The following is a 13,362-nucleotide window of genomic DNA, read 5'->3' as shown; positions in this document are numbered from 1 at the left end:
CCATTGTATAGATTGATGTAAATGTTAATCAAGACTGATATTTCCGTTGTTCTTCAAGTACATTGTTGATGTTGCACTGAGCACTTCATCATTTTATCCTCCTGGGTTGCCATCAAAGACCGTTTACCATGAGCTATAAGTTTCATCTGCTGGTCCCCATTAGCTCAAGTCTCACCCCAGAACTAAGTGCCCATCAACCTGCTGGTCCTTCTGCACACACATTTCATTAGTTGCTATTTCACCACCAGAGTAAACTCTGAATCAGAAAGCAGGAAGGCCACATAAGGGTAGGCCAGCCATCGAGGTCTGACTCAACCTCACGGAGGAGGTCTCTTCTCAGAAACTAGGTCCTAGAATTGTTCCAGTCAAGGGCAAGGGGGTCTTACCCTTCTGCTCTTCGTATGTGCTCACCTTTATCATTTCTGAATTCTTCAATTTGGGTCATTTGGGCAGAAGTGACCAGTGTCCTCCATAAAGACTTCAGCCATCTGGCCTCCCCATTTGAGCACATATATGACCAGAGATGTGCTGACTGAGGATGGATTTTTGTTTGTATTCTGTATCCTTGCCTTCAGCCTATACACTCTGATCTCCCTTCTCATCACTCTGTCTGCAAACAATTCATTACCAGGCATACACACAGCCTCTAGTACAACATCTTTCTTATAGTAGTTTTAACGTGAATTTTTAAGTAGGCATAATTTACATGATACAAGGAGCGAGCTTTTAAGTGTAAAACTACTGAGCTACTTTATTAAGATCAGAAGTTTACAGGTGATATTCAAAAAAGAATGACATGTATTGTGAGACTTTTGTTTCCCCAGGCAACACCAACCTGGGGTGGAAGTGGGGGGAAATGATTCACACTTACAGGGGAAAGATTACACTGATCTGACTCCAGCCACAACCCGCTCCTACCAAGACTTCACCCTCCAATAAAGCTCAAATATTTCTGAGAATCCCAATGAGGGACTTATTATCATGAGTTTTATATTATCATTGCTATGTCAATATTTGGTGTCAAACCAACAAGAAATTTAAAACCATTTCCAATATGTTCATTTGATTCACTCCTTTTCATTATTTGTAAATTCCATTACACACATGAGTAGTCATCGTGGATGATATAATAAGTATCCCAGCAAGCTGTTCCTATACCAGATTGGCTAGCAGTAATTTAACTCTATCCATTTTTGACCCAAACCACATAAATGTAGCCTAATTTTTAGCCCAAATTAAGTATATTCCCACTTAAGCTTTGCCTTAGCAATATTAAACCATTACTTCATCACCCATCACTAGGGGGAGTCCAAGAGAATGGTGATGGATGGTGGCCTTACACAATTGTGGTTAAAACTGGTTAAAATTTTCAAACACCTAAGACTATGTGAACACATTTCTAGTGCCCTGCCCCCCTCCACCGGAAGTTTGGAAACAGCCCATGCAAATGACAGGTTCTTAATCTTGTCACTGAGAGTACTACATGGATATGACTGACCGCTGAAGGCCCTGACATGGCTGGGCCATGCTTCTTTGAGTCTTCAAAGTAAGCACATAATGAGTATCTAGTGAACTGAACTGAAGCACCAGTGTACGGTCAGGCCACTCAGGATGGCTGTTCTCTTGCTCTCTGTACATCTCCTGCTCGACCTACACCTGCTTCACCTACGCCCTACTCACAGGAACGTGCTTTCCCCCTGCCCCTTAGGCCAGAATGGCTTCACCTGCTAGTTTATGAAAGGGAAACAGCTGTCCTCAAGACGGTCGTTAACCTGAGGGGCTGTGAGGGACGTGCCCCAGCGGCTGGTTTCCCTGGTAACTGATGAGCCAAGCTGACATCATTCCCCCTATAAATGGTAGCCTCTCCACGTCCGCCCCCTCCACGGCGAAGGCTGCTGCCGTGTCCTGGTCGCTGGCGGCCGCACACAGTGGCGTGTTGCTCCAGGACCTGCCTTCAGACATGTAAGAGCCCCTGTCCAATAAGCCATTGATGTCTCTGTCGCTGTCTCCGAGCTATTTCTTCGGTCTCGAGGCTGGGCAACTACAAGGCTTGCAGGCCTGCGGGGTGCAGACTGGTGAGTCAGCCAGAAGGCCAGGGAAACTCCTGTGAGCGCCACGATGTTGGGAAATAAGGACAAGGCATGGAAAGCTGCGGGGAAAGATGTGGCTGTCCGCTCGCGTGTGGGGGCCCGTAGCAGCTGTCTGCCATGAGAGGCATCTTGCTCTTTCCATTATATTCATGATATCCTGTTAACCTCGGAGTCTCTTTCTAGTTTAAAAGTAGTAGCCCCGTGCTAGTGACTCATCTGATTGCACGGAGATGGCTGGTGAATAAGCCACTGTTCGGGGTCTAGAAGAGCTATGTGTGACCTACAGGACCCCCATGGACATCAGTAGTGACCAAGGGATCCACTTTGTCGGCCATGAAGTTCAGGAATGGGCCGATAAGAATGACACACACCGGCATCTCCCCCCGCCTCACAGCCCCACAGCTGCTGGGCTGTGAATGAGCTGCTTCAACAACAGCTGAGACGGGAAACCCGCTCCTTCAACGTGTGGACACATCCCAGGAGCGATCGTCCCAGTGCTGACGCCATGTTAACCCAGAGGCAACTAGTCAACGCCATTCGGGTTCAACTGTTAACCACTGAAGGACCGCTGCCAACTGCTGGCCAGGACGATAACTCACTTCTGCCCTCGCCACAGGCTCTACCCCCAGGGGAACACGTTATAACATGGCCCTGGGATTGGCAGGTAAGTCTCTGTGGTTTGGGTTTGCTGCCTCATGGGGAAGAGGATTAGAAAGGGACTTAGAGCTTTCACCTGTCTCCTACCCAGCCCCACCTAAGAGGACTAAGGTAATTAATCCGGGCCCCCTACTGGAGAAGGGCACCGTCACACTAACCCTGCGGTCTGTTGTTCTATGGCCTCTCCGGTACTCGGCACTGGCTGTGGGGACTGAGGGTAGGCAGGCCGTGTGGTCCTGCAGGCCAGGACAAATCCACGGGCGGGGGGGTGGTATCTCAGAATGCTGTTACTGCTTGTATTTTGCTCAGTGGTCATCATCTGCCCTGTACTGTGCCTGTTAAACACCTTTCATTTCACCCCTAGTCTGAGCAGAGGGGATCTGTCCACAGACTGGGCGACAACAGTGGCTCACTGTGAAATGAGTCTGATGGCTGGGTCTACAGGGAGATGCCGTCGTGGTCCTCCTCTGGCCCCTCTGTGACCCGAGAAGCACCTGACGCCATACGTTTGCCCACCTCTTGGCCTCCTGGTCCTCTTTAGCTGCTGTTGTCTGTATTGCGTTTGTGGTAGCTGGTTGCATTTTGTCTCTGTATACCTGACCCCTCGGACCCCTCTCTCCTCAACATCTGAGGGGACAACGCGGAAGGTGGGGGGGTAAGATTGTAAGGGTCCTGCGGGGTGTATAGGGGTGGAGTATATGGAGGCTGCTCAAGATGGCTGTTCTCTTGCTCTCTGCCCATCCCCTGCTCGACCAGCGCCTGCCTCACCTACACCCTACTCACATGACTGACCTTCCTACACACCTGCCCCGGCCCCAGCTAATGATTGTTCTAGCTTTAGATCAGGACATCTCCATCATAATAACTTATCAAAGGGGCCGCAAGGGGCATGCCCCTTTGCTGGTTTTCCTGGTAACCGATGAACCAACCTGACGTCAATTCCCCACCTGAACGTGCTTTCCCCCTGCCCCTTAGGCCAGAATGGCTCCACCTGATAGTTTATTAAAGGGAAACATCTGCCCTCGTGATGGCTGTTAACCTGAGGGGCTGAGGAAAGTGCCCCCACTCCTGGTTTCCCTTGGTAGCTGATGAGCCAATGTGATGTCAAATCCCCCTATAAAGGGTAGCCTCCCCCTCCCCGCCCCCCCCGCAGTGAAGACTGCTGTCATGTCCTGCCTGCCTTCCGCCCCACATGGTGCCACTCCAGGACCTTGCTTCAAACACGTAAGATTCCCTATCCATTACACCATTGATGTCTCTGTCACTGACTCCAGGCTCTTTCCTCGGTCTCGAGGATGGGCAAGTACAGGGCTTGCAGGCCTGAGGGGTGCAGCCCAACCAGTGTCTTCCAAATGTCCTATTCCACCTCATCATATGAGTTTCCAAGCAGAACTACCTTGTCCACTATGTCTTAAAGAAGTTTTGGTAAAATTGCTCCTTTAGTTTTTACCTGCAAACCCCTTGGAACCCTCTTCCCTCAAAGTCTGAGGGGCTGAACCACACTCACTTTTTCTCTCCTAGTAATTGCCTCTCTTTATTTCCTATGCAATTGTTACTGAATCAGCAATATTGAAATTGTATGCCTGCCTTCATCACCCCTTTGGGTAAGGTTTCTTCCCAATTTTCCTCATTCCCAGCGGGTCTTTAGTCACTTATGAAGAGGTTCCCATCGGATTCCTCCATAAACCAAGCATATTTGGATTTTACTGATTATTATCAATAAAAACAGCTTAGGTTCATCCTGAGACAATCTCTACCTTAGCTGTATGTGTGCTTAAAAAAAAAAATCAATGTAGAGGTTCTTTCCCATCAAAAATTAAGAAGTCTTTCAATTAGTCAGTAACTGCAGTACACATTCTCAGTTCCCTTTGCCAGAACTACATATCAATTTGCAGTGAGCTTTCATTCCCAACACCTGGCACCTATTTGCCTTATTGGGTTATAGGAGCCTGTTTTGCCTGCCAGCATGAATGTGCCTGGGAATTTATGTCCTCCTGGGAACAGGAGGCCAATAATTCATCGCCACAGAGATATAAATACTTCAGTCCCTTGCTCCAACTTGGGACGTCTCTGAGGCAAAACCTACACTGTCCCCCAAACTCCTAAGAGTTGGTCTGGACCTTACTCGCTATCCCTTCTAGATCTTCTCTTCTCTGCCAGTTTTTCCTGGGAATGTGTCCTAACAGATCATTTTCACAGGAGTCCTCATTTCAGGATCTGGTTCTTCAGAATTTGATCTAAGACAGTTGTTTCTGCAAGGGAACCTAGGATGCAGACTCTCAGGATAGACTTCTGGAGTTAAATCACTCACAGGCCAGATGGCACAAGGACCCTCTTGATGTTAGTAAGAGCAGTGGTAATAATCCTGGCCTACTGTAACAGTATGATTACTAAGACCCTCTCCTGTGGAACACTGGGATGGGAAATGGGATACTGGTGAAAGGACATGCACTGGCTTAGTTAATACTTCTAGTGTTGAGAGATATGGGGACGTAGCAATTATAACAACTTCGAAGTTGGCTCTTTGTTGGTCAGTACCACTGAGGGACTCAAGCAGGAGAATTACATCAGAGCATGATATGAAAGTCAGAAAATCTTCCTGGCAGCATTTAAAGATACCACGATCTCCAATAGCCAGAAGGAAGACCTGTTCTGAAGATCAGACTCAGGATTTGATGGTCAGACTAGCAGAAACACAAATAAGACTGGAGTTAAAGGCACAAAAATTATCTTATACTAAAGACAAGTTTTGGGTAAACCTGAAACTTATCCTGCAGGAGTGGCCATACCTGGTGCTGGCAGATAACAGCCTCTTTGTCTGAAGACCACATAGAAAGCACAGTTGATACAGATGCCTTGCAAGAAAAAGCTTACTTGGTCAGTTTCTCTTATAGTTTCCTCTAATATCTGACAAATAATAAACCTAATGCTAGACAAATAACTAGGTCAGGTCTTAGTATGTCCTAACTGGTATAGTACTGGTCTCACTAAGGGAGGGAAGGGATTTTTCACCAATAAAGTGTCAGGAATAAGGAGAGTGTGTCTGAAATATGGAACCAGGGTTTTGGGGCAGAATGTAAGACTGGATAAGGGAGACTTTGTCAATACGGGGATACAGTGCTGTGACTCAGGACTTAATGTTGTATAAGCCTAAATGGGATGCCTGAAATGATCCACTCGTGGAAAATTAGTAACTCAAAAGCAATACTGCATGCCAGGTGGAATGGCGGAGAGTAATACCATTTTAAAAGATTTACAGGATGCTAGGATGATGGCCTCTATCATATTCCCATTCAACTCACCATTTTGTGGCCCCAGCAAAAATGGATTGTAACAGAAGATGAAGGATTACCATAGACTTAATCCAATGGTAGTCTTAATTGCGTGTGTTGTGCCAGATGGCATATTTTTAATAGAACAACTTTATTTTCAACATGTGTAGAAGTCCTAGGTCCCAGAAGAGAGGAATGCTTCCAGGAACGGGCTTAGTAAGGCTTCCAACAAGCCTAAAACTATGAATGCTGACTTGTCATGTTGGGATCCTCTTGCTGGTAGACCAAGAGTGAAAGAAAGAAGTCACCATACTGGCCAGGAGTATTTAACCCGGATCATTATGAGACGGTTGGTTGCTACCACATAATAGGGACAGGGACAAGTATGTCCAGAGCTCAGGGAATCCCACGTCCATTTTAACTATGAAAAGGTAATTACAGCACCTACATCAAAGTTATGGCATCAAACCTTCAGAGATGAATTATTGGGTTACCCCACTCTGCAAGCAACCCAAAGCAGCAAAAGTGCTGGCCAAGAGAGGAGACCTGTAATGGGTAGATGAAGAAAGATCATGAATATCAGTTAAGTCCTTGGGACTGATTACAGCAGCAGGGGTGTAAATGTTTCATTAATCTTTTCTTCCTGAAGAATCAGTGCTATGAACTTAACGTGAAGAGAGAATGGAACTGAAGAGTGTGAAGGGTGACAGAAGCTGTTGGTGCTCTGCCCTTATCTCCTGGGGTCCTTTATATTTTGGAGCACACAAATTCCCCTTGTGCTTTAACTGGCAACAGCCAGCACACCCATCACTTGGTTCTAGGGCTGTCCTTGGGCTGCTGGAACCTACTTGATCTGTACTCACTGAAAGATAAAATTGTCTGGGGACTCAGGACCTCCCGGAGGCAACCCTTAGCCAGGGATTAATGGGTGCTGGCGTATACATACTCCAACTTCTTTAGCTTTGGTTAGGAAAACTCTGAGGTATGGTCAAGACTATGCCCGCTGCTCCCTTGCAGAATGAACCCAAAATTACCTTCCTCCAGATTTAGCTTGTTACCACACACTTGTTTGCTCTCCTTTCTTTTTCTGCCCACTTCCCTCCTTCCCTGCTGTTTTCATTGTTTTTCTGAAAATACTACCTATTAAATCACTTTTACAGGAATCTTAATGTCAAGGTCTGCTTCTAGGAGAGGCAACAAATTTATTTTGGTAATAATGTTAGTGTTATTTTGATGTTAATATGGGTATGTTATAATAAAGCAAGAAAATTAATTATATTAACTAAGATGTTCAACATAAGGGGAAAATGCAAGAGTATAAAATTAATGAACTTTAAAAGAAATCACTCTAACATTCAATTTGAATTGGAAATATTAGAATTTATGATTTTTCTCTTAAAAACTGTTTCCAGATTCTTCCACTGAAAAGGCCTAGACGCAATGAGCACCCCAGTGCCCAGTGTGTGGTCTCCAAATGTTATTTCTTCCTGAAAGGAACCAGCACTCCTTAAAGTCCAGGTCTGGGAAGAGAAAATATTTGGGGACCCTAGAATATAATTTGTGCTGGAAAATAAGGAAGCTAACCAAGATCATTAGGGTCATGTCATAATGACATAGAAGCCAGCTTGAAGGGACTCTTGCTGGCCAAAGAGGAGACAATCTGAGAATCAAAATACAGTAAGGACTGTGATGGATTGAAACACATCAAATTCCATGAGGTCATAATTTTACTTGGTCATCTTTGCTAAGGCACTAAATTATTATTCTGGAATTTTATAAAGTATTTATCCTGACTTTCCTATTAAATCTGTATTTAAGGGTAACCAAATATTTGATTAGGTATATTTCCTGTTTTGTAGAAAATTCCAGCTCATAAATGAAGGCATGATAGAATTACAAAATCACCATTTTGCAACTTCTAATGAAATAACAGTTCTAGGTAACAGTAACAACAGCTAAAATCACAGGTGAAAGGTTAAGTACTTTATTAGTGGATAAGTCAGAGAATATCTGAACCCCCTGATCAATCTTACCAAAAGTGAGACAACCTGCTATGGTGAAAACATCCAGCACCCCTACGAAGTATTCTTGTCCTGAATCTAACGAAGTCTCTCTATATACTTAGCAGTTCCCAGGATGTAAGGGGATAAAGAAATATATCAAATGACACAGGAAGCAATTAGCCAAATCAATTATGAGAGTCATTCTGCAAATGACTCTTGTATTATTGTTGTTTTAAATAACAGCAAGTAGAAAATAAGGGGAGGAATTGTTATGAAATTAAAGAGAGCCGAGAGCCATAACAATTAAGTGTCATATGTGGATCTTGTTTGGATCTTCATTTAAATAAATCAAGTATAAATGGATAACCTTGAAGCAATTAGGAAAATTTTCATAATGACTGGATATTAGATGATATTAAGGAGTTATTGTTTATTTATTAGATGTGCTGATGGCATGTTATGTTTTCAAAAGTCCTAATGAACTATGTCGTCATGCTGTACTTTTTGCAGGAGAAATGACATGATATAATACAGAAAACAACCTTTGGGTATATGGAAACTCGAATGGCCAATTATTGAAAATTGTGGAAACTGGTTAATGGGTACATGGTTATATTAGACTGGTCTACTTTTTTTTTTATGTTTGAAACTTTCCATAATAAAACGTTAGACTTAAAAACTTAATAAGGAAAACACAGAATCCAGTTGTAGAATCCAGAAGTAATTTCAAAGGGTATGACCGAACAGTGTAATGCTTTGGGGCCAGCAAATAGAATGATGGTTCCCTCCTGGGTAATCAGTACCTAGAACTGGGGATATTGACATCAGATAGGAAAATTGTTTGCTTAAAACATGGACATTAAACCGCTGCTGACCTGGGACTTTCAATCAATAAAAGGGCCCCTTCCCAGAAAATGTCAGAAATTGCCAGCCTTCGTGTCAGACAGGACAAACAGCACAAACATCCTGGAATAGCCAGATGAAAACCAGCAGAACCTAGACTTCAGAAAAAGAAAAAAAACATCCAGCTGTATATGACAAGACATCAAAGTCTCTTGGGCAAATGGGTTAGGGTTTTCAACATTTAAAAAACTTTTTATTGGAGTATAGCTGATTTACAATGTTGTGTTATTTTCAGGTGTACAACAAAGTGAATCAGTTATACATATAGATATATCCACTTTTTTTAGGTTCTTTTCCCATACAGTTCATTACAGAGTATCGAGTAGAGTTCCATGTGCTATACAGTAGGTCCTTATTAGTTATCTATGTTATATATATAGTAGCGAGTATATGTCAATCCCAATCTCCCAATTTATCCCTCACCCCCTTACCCCCTGGTAACCATAAATTTGTTTTCTACATCTGTGACTCTACTTCCATTTCAACATTTCTTCAGAGAGAAAATAACTTGTTTAATTTATAGAGCATCTTCTATGTGCCAAACATTTATTGGGCACTTTAAAAGCACAATAAAAAAATTTTAAATGCTTAAGTATGTAAGAAACTGTAGTGCAAAATTTTTTATTTAAGGGTTTAGATGTCCCTATCTGCTCAGTAGTTTGCCTTTAAAGAGTTCCAAGGTAAAATGCTCCCAAGTACTGCTATAGATAGGAGGCTGAACCAGCAGAACTTACAGTCAATGCAGGAGAAGCCACAAGGGAATTCATACTCTTCAGAGGACACACCTCAATAAAATGTACCTCTTTCTGAGTAGCTTGAATATCAAACAGATGTGACCTTTGGAAGAGATGAGGAAAGGAGTGTGGGGGGAGGAGGGATGAGACGGAGGGAGAGGAAGGGAAGAGGAAAAGAGAGGAGAGGCAGAAGGGAAAGGAGGGAAGAAGGGGGAAAAAGCCAATAGGTCATTTATAAGGCATTTAGAAAGCCATAGCATGCCTGTCAAAATAGTACTGTACACACAGAGCCATCCTCAATAGAAAAATCCTGGAAACTCTTATGGGGCAGGCAGGTTCTACTTCCTGGTAGGGACGGAGACTGGTGGTGTCTGTCTGTCATGGTCATGAAATTACTGGCAGATTTCTAGGAGGTTTCTGGTCCATTGGATGACTTTAAGACTTGCATTCCTCCCCTGAAGATTCAAGGCAAGAATGTAAGTGAAGTTAAAAATTAAGTTTTCAACTTTGACCTAGGGAGATCAAAAGATATGGTGAAGAATTTAAATGGCTGAAATTAGCAAATCCAGTAATTCAGTATTTTTAAAAGTTGACAGGAAAGTCTTCACAGGGGAAGAAGGAATCGCTTTTCTGTCCTGAATCAGGTTAGTGACTATATGCTTATCTGCTATTCATTAAATGAAATTTACAATTAATTAATTCCCCAGAAGGATTCATCAGGAGGGCTCCTTTGTTAGAGATCTGATCAAAGGTATTTAGCAATCTGGGGAAATCTGGGGGGAAAATATGTATTTTTGCTAGTTTTTCACAAGGGAAAGAAAAAAAAATTCGTAGGGATGAATGTGAGCTGGACAGTTATGTGGATAGACAAGGAAAGAGAAGTGTGTATTGTGTAGTGGATGGTGCTTGTGTATTTGTGAGTGGTGTGTATGTGGTGGAGAGTACATGTGCGTTCGTGATGTGTGTGATGGTGGTGGTGTGTGTGTGTGTACTGAAAAACACAGCAGCCAGATGTTCCAATGTGTAATAATGGTAGTTGACAAACTGCTCATTTAAATGCACTTTGCAAATCCAATCTTAGGAATTTTAAGTGTCTTTTGAGCATCTGATGTCATATATGCTGATATGGTCAAAATTCTTTGTTTGATTCGCCCACTTTTCTGAGCTTCCTACCAGCAAAGGCAGACCTGGCAGTAGGAGTCGTTTTGTCCAAGGTAGTAGGGAGAATGATTTGCCTCTCCTTATAAGGGTGCTATTAAAAAGCAGATCTTTAACTCTATGAAGATATAAGAAAAATAAAGGAATTTATTTTACCTTTAATTCCTTTTCTGACATCTTTCCTTTCTTTTTGTACATCCAAGTTTCTGACCTTTAGCAATCTCCTTCTGTCTGAAAAACTTCTTTTCATATTCCCTGCAAGGTAGGTTTCCTGGCAATAAATTCCCTCACGTTTTATGTGTTTCATAGTCTTTATTTCTCTTTCACATTTTTTTTAATTCATTCACATTCTTGCATGTAGCTCAAGTTTCTTTTCTTTTTTTTTTTTTTTAAATCTTTATTGGAGTATAATTGCTTTACAGTGTTGTGTTAGTTTCTGCTGTATAACAAAGTGAATCAGCTATATGTATACAGATATTCCCATATCCCCTCCCTCTTGCGTCTCCCTCCCACCCTCCCTATCCCACCCCTCTAGGTGGTCACAAAGCACTGAGCTGATCTTCCTTTTTTCAGAACCTTTTTGTTTTTTTAGATTCCATATATATGTGTTAGCATACGGTATTTGTTTTTCTCTTTCTGACTTACTTCACTCTGTATGACAGACTCTAGGTCCATCCACCTCACTACAAATAATTCAATTTCATTTCTTTTTATGGCTGAGTAATATTCCACTGTATATATGTGCCACATCTTCTTTTTTTTTTAACATCTTTATTGGAGTATAATTGCTTTACAATAGTGTGTTAGTTTCTGCTTTATAACAAAGTGAATCAGCTATACATATACATATGTTCCCATATCTCTTCCCTCTTGCGTCTCGCTCTGTCCCACCCTCCCTATCCCACCCCTCTAGGTGGTCACAAAGCACCGAGCTGATCTCCCTGTGCTATGAGGCTGCTTCCCACTAGCTATCTATTTTACATTTGGTATGTATATATGTCCATGCCACTCTCTCCCTTTGTCACAGCTTACCCTTCCCCCTTCCCATATCCTCAAGTCCATTCTCTAGTAGGTCTGTGTCTTTATTCCCATCTTGCTCCTAGGTTCTTCATGACCTTTTTTTTTTTTTTCTTAGATTCCATATATATGTGTTAGCATACAGTATTTGTTTTTCTCTTTCTGACTTACTTCACTCTGTATGATAGACTCTAGGTGCACCCACCTCACTACAAATAATTCAATTTCATTTCTTTTTATGGCTGAGTAATATTCCATTGTATATATATGCCACATCTTCTTTATCCATTCATCTGTCGATGGACACTTAGGTTGCTTCCATGTCCTGGCTATTATAAATAGTGCTGCAATGAACATTGTGGTACATGACTCTTTTTGAATTATGGTTTTCGCAGGGTTTATGCCCAATAGTGGGATTGCTGGGTAGTATGGTAGTTCTATTTTTAGTTTTTTAAGGTACCTCCATACTGTTCTCCATAGTGGCTGTATCAATTTACATTCCCACCAACAGTGCAAGAGGGTTCCCTTTTCTCCACAGTCTCTCCAGCATTTATTGTTTGTAGATTTTTTGATGATGGCCATTCTGACCAGTGTGAGGTGATACCTCATTGCAGTTTTGATTTGCATTTCTCTAATGATTAGTGATGTTGAGCATCCTTTCATGTGTTTGTTGGCAATCTGTATATCTTCTTTGGAGAAATGTCTATTTCGGTCTTCTGCCCATTTTTGGATTGGGTTGTTTGTTTTTTTGATATTGAGCTGCATGTGCTGCTTGTAAATTTTGGAGATTAATCCTTTGTCAGTTGCTTCATTTGCAAATATTTTCTCCCATTCTGAGGGTTGTCTTTTGTCTTGTTTATAGTTTCCTTTGCTGTGTAAAAGCTTTGAAGTTTCATTAGGTCCCATTTGTTTATTTTTGTTTTTATTTCCATTCCTCTAGGAGGTGGGTCAAAAAGGATCTTGCTGTGATTTGTCATAGAGTGTTCTGCCTATGTTTTCCTCTAAGAGTTTTATAGTGTCTGGCCTTATATCTAGGCCTTTAATCCATTTTGAGTTTATTCTTGTGTATGGTGTTAGGGAGTGTTCTAATTTCATTCTTTTACATGTAGCTGTCCAGTTTTCCCAGCACCACTTATTGAAGAGACTCTCTTTCCTCCATTGTATATTCTTGCCTCCTTTATCAAAGATAAGGGGACCATATGTGCGTGGGTTTATCTCTGGGCTTTCTATCCTGTTCCATTAATCTGTATTTCTGTTTTTGTGCCAGTACCCTACTGTCTTCATTACTGTAGCTTTGTAGTATAGTCTGAAGCCAGGGAATCTGATTCCTCCAGCTCCATTTTTTCCCCTCAGGATTGCTTTGGCTATTCAGGGTCTTTTGTGTTTCCATACAAATTGTGAAATTTTTTGTTCTAGTTCTGTGAAAAAATGCCATTGGTAGTTTGATAGGGATTGCATTGAATCTGTAGATTGCTTTGGGTAGTATACTCATTTTCACAATGTTGATTCTTCCAATCCAAGAACATGG

At 42.2% G+C, this 13,362-nt stretch overlaps 1 protein-coding gene across 9 annotated transcripts in view; it reads left to right on the top strand.

Moving 5' to 3' along the window:
• Nucleotides 1-9,878: 9,878 nt before the first annotated feature.
• The window catches only part of SLC17A1 (solute carrier family 17 member 1), a 74,287-nt gene continuing 70,803 nt past the window's right edge, over nucleotides 9,879-13,362 (top strand). For 4 of the 9 annotated variants that reach the window (XR_005021703.1, XM_036867724.1, XM_036867720.1 and 1 more), the window contains exon 1: nucleotides 9,880-10,303. The gene's annotated coding sequence lies outside the window, so the exon portion shown is untranslated. Of the gene's footprint in view, nucleotides 10,304-13,362 lie in introns of all 9 variants that reach the window. The other 5 variants (XM_036867722.1, XM_036867717.1, XM_036867721.1 and 2 more) reach the window with 4 other exon arrangements.

Source organism: Balaenoptera musculus, chromosome 11 (assembly GCF_009873245.2).
Source record: "Balaenoptera musculus isolate JJ_BM4_2016_0621 chromosome 11, mBalMus1.pri.v3, whole genome shotgun sequence".
Lineage (NCBI taxonomy): Eukaryota > Metazoa > Chordata > Mammalia > Artiodactyla > Balaenopteridae > Balaenoptera > Balaenoptera musculus.
The sequence above is the reverse complement of the archived record's forward strand: the minus strand, read 5'-3'. Positions and strand labels throughout refer to the sequence as shown.